The following is a 9,063-nucleotide window of genomic DNA, read 5'->3' on the forward strand; positions in this document are numbered from 1 at the left end:
CTCATGGGCCAGGGAAATGATAATCAGACCTGGGTGAGCGAGTTTGTTCTGCTGGGACTGTCCAGTGATTGGGGCATCAAGTCTTCCTTTTTGTCCTAATTCTGGCCATGTACTTGGTGACGATTGTGGGGAATTCCCTCTTTCATTTTTTGATCAGACTGGACAGCAGGCTCCATACTCCCATGTACTTCTTTCTGAGTGTTCTGTCCTTCATTGATCTCTGCTATGGAAACAGCATTGCCCCAAAAACGCTGACCATTTGTTCTCAGTCCAAAAGAGCATCCCATTCCGCAGCTGTGTGCTGCAGCTCTGTGTGTCCCTGGCCTCAGGTGGGTCTGAGTTCTTCCTGCTGGGAGCCATGGCCTACTATCGCTATGTGGCCGTGTGTCACGCACTGCAATACACAGTCATCATGCATGAAGGGGTGTGTCTGGGGCTGGCTGCTGGCTGATTGATGGCTGGTTTTTCAAATTCACTGATGGAAACCATCATTACCTTCCGGCTTCCCCTGTGTCGCAATGTCATTAATCACTTTGCCTGTGAGACCCTCGCCATGATTCGACTAGCCTGTGCGGACATCTCCTTCAACAAGGTCATGGTGGCCATCTCGGGATTGCTGGTGATCTTGTTTCCCAGTGCTCTGGTCCTGTTCTCTTACGTGCAGATCGTAGCTGCCATTCTGCGTGTGCATTCTACCTGGGGATGCCACAGAGTGTTTGACCCCTGTGCCTCTCACCTTGCCGTGGTCGCCATGAGCTTTGTGGCCACCATCTTGACCTAGCTGGGGCCACGCTCGGCCTCCTCGCTGGACAAGGAGAAAATGGTGGCTTTGTTCTATGCGGTGGTGGCACCCATGTTGAACCCCTTGATCTACAGCTTGAGGAATAAGGAGGTCAGGGCTACTTCGGGGAAAATTGTAGAGAAATGCAAATAAAAGTTGGAGACTCCAAACCCACTTCTTGTTTTCTGTCTTTAAAAGGAAACAGGAAGTCGGATAGAGTGAGACAGACTCCTGAACTTATATCAAAGAAAAGTATGGTCCGATGTGTGTGTAAAAGGAAAAGGTATTCTTCAATATGCTTCGTGGCTTTCCTTATAGAGGACAATGCCTGGTAGGGACCCATAGTGGGACTCTTCAGATGCCCTTTGCTCTGATAGATGGTGAATTTGAGGCTTCAGCTGCCATTTTTTCTTTACATTTTGATGTATCATTGACTAGAAGGCTGGCCCTCAGTGTCTTCAACCAGACCTTTTTTTTCTGTCTCTCACAAATTGTGCTACCTGGTAAGCTATTAAAGTATTTTACAGCAAAGCATTTCCTTTTTGTTAAATAAGGAAATAGTACTGAGCTCTCTGTGTGATTGCAAATATTAGGGATAATTTAGGTAAAATACTTGCTGGATAGCTAATGGTCTTTCAAAAGGCACTCGTTCATTCTTTTTAGATGTGCCAACCTGAAATCTTTACTATAATAACAATAAACAAATAAATAGCTTTATTATTGTTATACTTGACAGTACTGGAGCTTGAACTCAGAGCCTTGCCTTTTCTAGAAAGATGCTATGCCCCTACCCAAAGCCCTTTTGCTTTGATTGGTTTGGGGCAAGTTCTTGTGTTTTTGCCTGTGACTAGCCTTGGATCAAGATCTTTCTGTTTATGCTAGCCAGATAACTGGGATTATAGATATTCACCATCAAGGCCAGCATATTTGTTGAGATATGATCTCATAAGCTTTTTGCCTATGCTTTCTTCAAACCCTAAGCCTCATGATCTCTCCCAAGCAGCTTAGATTACCGGTATGTTGTACCATTCCTGGCCCCATTATTAATTATAGAGCATTTCCATTTTCCCTCTCCTTTGCTCCAAATTATTAGCTGATTGCAAGATACACTATCCTTATTAATATGTAGCAAATATTTTTGCTTCTCCTTTGAAACAGCCTCCAGAAATTATAGGCAATTGTTTTTGACATTTGTCTGCTAAGCTCTGATCATTCCTCTCTATGGAGGATTTTATATAAATTGGAAATAAATAGTATAACTATGATGCTTCTTCTATTTTCATAACTAATTAAGATATTTATAAAATTGAATGGAGCTCTCTGAATTTTGTAAATAGAATCTTCTAGGAATAAGGAAACTATACAGAAGCCAAATACAGGCAACCAAGCTTTGCCCCAGGAGTAGTTAGAAGCTGACTATTGACTGTGTCCAGCTGCTTAGGACAACAGACAGACATGGGAGTGAGCAAGCCATGCAGACTTCCCTGTGGCCAGTTAGAGCCCTGTAAGCACAAGTCAGCCTTGTGTGCTGACATGAATACAACTGCCCAGGAGAGACTTAAACCTCACTACTGGCTTTCATCCAGTGAATGGAGAAGACATTTGATAATTGGATCTCTGGCCTGAGACATAGGGTAGCTACAGAAGCAAGTAAGGCAGGTGAAGGACTTGGCTAATGCTCTAAAACTATTGCTGTCCAATGGGTCTATGTCCATATAACAGTAGCAAGAGTAAAATCACCCTTCACTTTGTAAAAGAAACCATCGGAAGGCTTAAGTACAAAATGGAAAAGCTTGTTGCTGAAAAGCTAGATTTGCCACTAGGTCTCTAGCAGACCAAGGTGTCAGGGAGAGCCACTGTCCCTCCTTCAGTCTATCTAACCACAAGCAACAAACTTAGCTTGTAGTCAGAAGGAGATTGTAGGTAGTCTTTTTTAAATTTTATTTTATTGTAAAGATGCGGGACAGAGGGGTTACTTACGTGAGTAAGGAAATGAGTCCATAGCTTGTTAAGAATTGTTACTCCCTCCTTTGTGGTTCTCCCATTATCCCTTTCCTCTCATGCCTCCTTCACTCCTCCCCGCCCCCAACCCCCCACTGAGTTGTAAAGCTCATTTCCAATATAGTGTCTTGTGGGTATCATTGTTGTAATGGTCATCCTGTGTGCAGGCAGTCTTGATGTGAATCAAAATAACGAGGGAGCTACCGACAGAAAGTTGAGAACAAGACTCTATGTCAGTATCTCTTGCACTGGTAGAGCCTAGCCAGTGTACACTTGCCTCAACAAAGAAGACATGTTAATAGTTACTTTTTTGATTTATCTTCTGTTAGTGTTTTATTCTGCTTCTTTTCTTACTATTCCTAATTTTTATATCCTTTTTCAATCTCTGGTAATAGCACTCATTTTCACAAGAATTGAACTGAATTTCTAGACACGGTTTTGTTTAGCTTTGTCACATACATTTTTGCCTCTCTTCCCTCCATTTGCCTTCTTCCGTCTTTCTTGACCTCTGTTTTCGTTACTTAAACATTAATTCCTACACATTTTTTCCTAACTTGCTACTGTACCATATAGAAATGCTAGTGTCTTTCATATCTATCATAAAATTTGAGGATAGAGGACGTCACTTGGGGTTCTTGGCTTCATCCAAGAGTCTGATTTGGCAATGAACCCTGAATTTTGTATTGTGGGAGTTACACCGTCATGCTATAAGTTGACACAACAACTGTGACACTACTCAGTCCTTTCAGAGTGCAGAGTAATCCAACCGGAAGATGTGAGCTGATTAAAACCTGTAAGCTATGACCTGTCTTCACATAAGTAAATCCCAATGCAGAAGCACAGGAAATACAAATAAAGAAGGCAATAGCAAAAATGAAAGCCTTCCATATCCCCATTAGATCACTGGAAGTAATCTGTCTTTAGGATTATTCCCTACCAGTAAATAAATCATCTCTTCAGGAGGGTTACATCACACAGAGCCTCAAAGTACCCTACACATTCCCATGTATAATGTTCAGCATTCAACCAAAAAGAACTTGACAGAAAAGATCAAAACACTAAACAAAGAGAAAGTATAACTTATGGCAAAAATAATCCTAGAGAAACATCAATATTGTGCTATGAGACAGAACTTTAATGAACACGTTGGTTATGTTTAAGGTAAGAGAATTGGTGCTGTAGAGCAGCATCAAAAAAGAATCAAGAGTGCTTCTGGAACCAAGAAATAAAATTAATTCAAAAGAAAGTAGCAATAACTTCAATGAAAAATTATAGAGAACCGAAGGAGATGTGTGAAGTAGAACATAGGTTGATGAACATTACTGGACTCAGTACAAAGAGAAAGAAAAGAAAATTATAAAAGTAGCAATTCATTAGCTATATCTCATACACTGGATGCGATGAAAACAAGACACACGTGTAACTGAAGATTCAAAGTGAGAAAAGGCACGGCTAAACATGGTGTCTGATGCCTGAGGAGAAAAAATGCAATAAAAGCTCACCTCAACCAGTAACCAGGAGTGGTAGTTCATCTGTGTAATCAAAGCTACTCAGGAAGCAGAGATCAAGAGGAACACAGTTGGAGGCTGGCCAAGTGCATAAACCCTATCTGAAAAATAACTAAAACCAAAAACACCTGAAGACCTAGTTCAAGTGGTAGAGTCCCTGCTACCAAGCCTATGGTCCTTAGTTCAAACCCCAGTAATGACTAGGTATTGCCCCCTACCTCTCCTCTCCAAAATGAGAAAAAAAATAATGGTTAAATATTTCCCAAATTGAATAAGTCACTGGGTCACAAACATATAAAGTACTACAAATCTCAAGCAGGAACAATAAAGCGGATCATAATTAAATATATCAGGTGGAAATTGCTACAAACTCAAGTTAGTAAGAGTGTGAAGGCCCCTAGTTGAAGCCAGAGATAACTAATGGCTGATTTTGCCCTTGATGAGTGAAATACCAAATTATTTTATTCTAAGATCTTATGCTTGTCCTCATCATTTCTCTTCAACAGAAATCATGGACAAAATGCTAAGACCTGATAAGGAGGTATGAGGAGTATAAATCCAATAGGAACAGAGTAATATTATTTCTCATGGAACAGTATCATAAGCATAAAAATGAAGGAAGAATCTAGAAGTACCTAGAAACACAAAAGTCTGGCAAGTTTTCAAGTTGTAATCGAACATGTATGTGTGTGCGGGTGTGTGTGATTGTCGTGGATACAGTGAATTAGGAAATTTAGATTCCCTCCACAAAACGATGGCAAACCTGCCAGAATTAACTTTTGTAAAACTATGGAATCCAGTCAAATTCTTATCACATGCAGGGGAAAGAGCTATGGAGACAGGCACCACATTGCTTTCAAGCTGTCCACCTCGTTCACCTTACTGACAAGACGAGTGGACATTTTACACCAAAAGCTCACGTTTCTTGTATAGATAGTCAGTGCACTTCGTTCTCAAAGAAAATTGGTTGGTGATTTTAATTTATCTAGCAGCCAACCAAAGCCAAAGGCTTGGTGGAAGAGTTTACTTTGTTTTGCTGGACTGGGAGTTTTCACAGAGCCAGATATTTTCCTGGGCGGAGTTCACAGCCAAAAGTATTGTCAATAGCAGCCTCACTCTAGAGATAAGAGTGGAAAAGAAGGGCTTTGAGAAGCTCTACCAGAAAATTTCAAAAACCATCTTCAGGCAAAAGCAACCTGAAGGGATGCACAGAAATGGTGAACAAATGTAGCAGTGATACTCACTAGACACTATGTTGAAAATGGTGGGGAGAGAGAGGGACAGACTGGGAGAAAATGGGGGAAGAGGTGACACTTGAAAAAATAAATGTACTTATTACCTGACTTACGTAACTGTAACCCTTCTGTGCATCACCTTTATAATAACAATTTTTAAAAAATGGTTTCACCTCCAGATGACCTTCAAGCTCTGTTCCATAAATCACAAGTGCAGGTTAAGCTAGCGGCGTAAATGGCCTAAGGATAAGAGATAGTTATCCATCAGTTGCTTAATAGAGAACAAGCTGGGACTATCAATACATCTGGTACAACAATAAAGAATGAACGATGAAAACACCTGGACATAATGAGACAGCAGACACAAGAGGGTGCTGAGAAAAGGAGACAGACAGTTGCAGGAATTCTGGACCAGAGAAACAGCACACAGCGAGCTTCCTGGGCTTCTTCATTGCTTCCCATGTATCTTGGACAAGCTTTTGCAGTGGGCCCATCTGAAAGCAAAGATACAGCTCCAAGGAAAGCCTAGGCAGGTGATGCCAGTTCACAGTAGTGATGGAATGTAGCCCCTTCATTTCTACTGAATGGCTCCAATCTGTTTAGAATCGTTGGTATGACATTTTGACCCCTCAAATCAAAGATCACACTCACAGAAACTCACAATAGTTTTAATCCCTCTTGGAAAGCTGTGGTTTATGACAATGATGCATGGTAGGAGATATCGGAATATTTCTAGTCCTTAGAGATAAGTTGAGAGCGAAGACTTGACAGAAAGGGCCTTCCTTGTACTTGTGACCATTTGGTTTCCATTCTTCAGTTTTATAAGGAAAACTACATGGAAGGTGGCATAGTTTATTGCCTAGTGAATTGCCAGATTCTAGTGAAACACTAGAGTGATTTCTGATCCTCATTTACAGTTTCATGAAGCTACAGTGAATCGGATAGTTTTTCCTTGTGAAAGAAATGCTCTGCAAGCAGAGAGAAGTAGTTTAGTAACCAGAGTGTCCTGCAGCATAATAGCTTGGTCATGTGATCTCAAAGGAAAAATAACATGATCCTACCATGATACATTTATTTAGCACTTACTTATGGCACAAGAGAAAAACTTTCATTTAAAATGTAGAAATACCATTGTACTCCAGGTTCCAATGTCTCCCTTAGACATTACTATACTTCTTCTGACTTGTGTAAGCCAAAGAGTGAATTCTGATCAAAAAGATCTGTGAGCAGAGAATTCGATGCAATACATTCTTTTCCTCTTCATCTCTCAAGAAAGAATAAATTAAATGGGGTTCTTTCCAAAGTTTGTGGTCTTAAGTGAGTGTTTTTCTCCCTCTGGAACTAATATCACATAAAACAAATAAGATGGTCACAATTGGCAAAAGTGTCTCTCAGCTCCCACAGGAGAATTGAACTGCCATTGCCAACCTTCTTCCCTCCTGGGTCTTGGCAGAGATGTAGAGAAAGTCCTGATTGCCCCATAAAGCCCTCAGAACCCACAGATCTTTATCGCAGTAGAGCACTTCCCAAGAAGGACATGGGTGCCCGGACCCCAGAGTCCTGCAGAAGGCAGACTCCTGCCACACTGGACACAGCCACTATCTTAGGGCCCAGGGCTGTCCTCTCCTTTGGTCCAGGCCATCAGCTTGAAGGCAGTGGGGTAATCTGTGCTCATTCACTCCTGCTTGCTGTAGGAAGTGGTTCATCACATCTGTTTGATTGCTGAATCCTGTTTTTCTCCTTCTTCCTCTTTTAGAATCAGTGAGGGGTCGCTCTTCACATCACCCCACCCCATCAGCGGCCCCTGAGCCACGGTAAGTAACCTCCGCCAGAGCAGCTTAACTGTTTTGGAAGCTCTGTTTCAGGCTCCGATGGCACAGAGAGACACAAAACGTAAGTGTTTGATGTCTGTCCTTTCATCCACTCTAATTACCAGCAGTCACTATGATGCTCTCATGCTCTGGAATACATGTACCCCCAGTTATGCAACGAGCAGAAGGAATAGAGGCTTCGTATTAGGTTTTAGGCATGTCTCTTGGTGTTAAGATAGAAATAAGCACCCCAAAGTACAATCACAATGTGTACATCCATGCTCGCTGAACTCCTGGTACTACAGACGGCCACAACTCCCTGGCAATTTATTTGTGACAGTTCATCAAAAATCTGCTGTTGTCCTGGAGAGAAGGACAGCTCTTAGACCTCACCTTTGCGCAGAACGCAGACAAAATTAGAGGAGGGTGTGGTATGTGTGGCCCGTGCAAAACCAGAAAGGAGTGAGGCTGTGTGGCCAGTATTGGAGTGTGCAGTGAAGAGTGGCCTGTTTGAGGACGCTGAAGTGGAATAACAGCTCTTATGAACACAAAGCGTCCACATATTTTGCAGTGAAATACTACATACAATATCCTTTGCTCTCGGTCTTCCTCTAGAGCGGAAAGTTTCGTGCATGAACTGGTATTGCTAACTATGTTCGTCTTTGTTTCCTTAACACACATGAGCTGGAGCCGGAGAGATTTTCTTCTTTGTGTGTGTCTCTCAGAATCTGATATGACTGTTCTTTCTCTTGCTTCCACCAGGCTCTGGATTGATGATTGTGTCTTTCCTAAAGCCATTCACTCTCATCAGCACTCAGGGTACAATATGAGGTCATTTCATCCTGCCAACAAACCTTCAGTGATTACTTACTGCCCATATTTCAGGATGTCTCTTGATTGCTGTGCTATTATATATAAAGGTCCTTATGACCTGTTCCTCCATCCCAACCTCTACCCATTCCTTTTCTGTCCCTTCATTCTCACCCAGCCACTAGGCCATTATTTTCTGGAACAGGCAAGGTTGTTTATGTCCTTTATGCCTTTTTCCACTCTGATGCCTCTGCCCAGATTGCTGCTTCACACACATTATAGACATAATACCTTAGCCAGTGATTATCTAGCTTTGGATACATTTACCAAGCATGTTCCTTTAGCTTTGTGTGTGTGAATACATTCTTGTGCATTCCCACATTGTTTTCTTTTTTTCTCTTCCTATTTATGATCAAATCTAAAGGCCTGGGCCTATAACAAAATTTTACTAGGACTAACTAACATTTTGGACACAGTCCTAAATTTGAAATGTGAACAAAAATGATGGTGGGTTCCAGATCTGATGTTGTTCCTGTATTATGAGTCAGCTTGGGGGTTCAGGGCACCTCCAGCTGTAGGTCAGGAAGACCTGGGCGCCACTAGATGTTATCCCTCTCACAGTGTGTTCTGTGAAATTACAGTGACAATGTCTTATTGACATTATTTTGTGGACTTAATGGGCTATTATGTGAAAAAATCACTTAGCAAATTCCCAGGCATTTAGTAAATGTTCAATGGGTTGTTATTAGAGGTGGTTAGAGCCTGCTAACACTCATCAAAACAAAACCACAGCAAAGTCTTGTCCATTCCCACGGCTTTAACTCTGAGGCAAACACCCGTTTTCCTATCATAGAAAATGGCAACACCTCTATGTCCCCAGCTGGTGTATGTGGGATTTCTCTTGATCTCTTTCCTCT

At 41.7% G+C, this 9,063-nt stretch overlaps 1 pseudogene; it reads left to right on the forward strand.

The window, feature by feature from the left end:
- Positions 1-3: 3 nt before the first annotated feature.
- On the forward strand, positions 4-934 carry LOC105989500 (annotated as a pseudogene).
- Positions 935-9,063: the final 8,129 nt, after the last annotated feature.

The sequence above is a fragment of the Dipodomys ordii genome, unplaced genomic scaffold (genome assembly GCF_000151885.1).
Source record: "Dipodomys ordii isolate 6190 unplaced genomic scaffold, Dord_2.0 Scaffold56, whole genome shotgun sequence".
In the NCBI taxonomy this organism is placed as follows: domain Eukaryota; kingdom Metazoa; phylum Chordata; class Mammalia; order Rodentia; family Heteromyidae; genus Dipodomys; species Dipodomys ordii.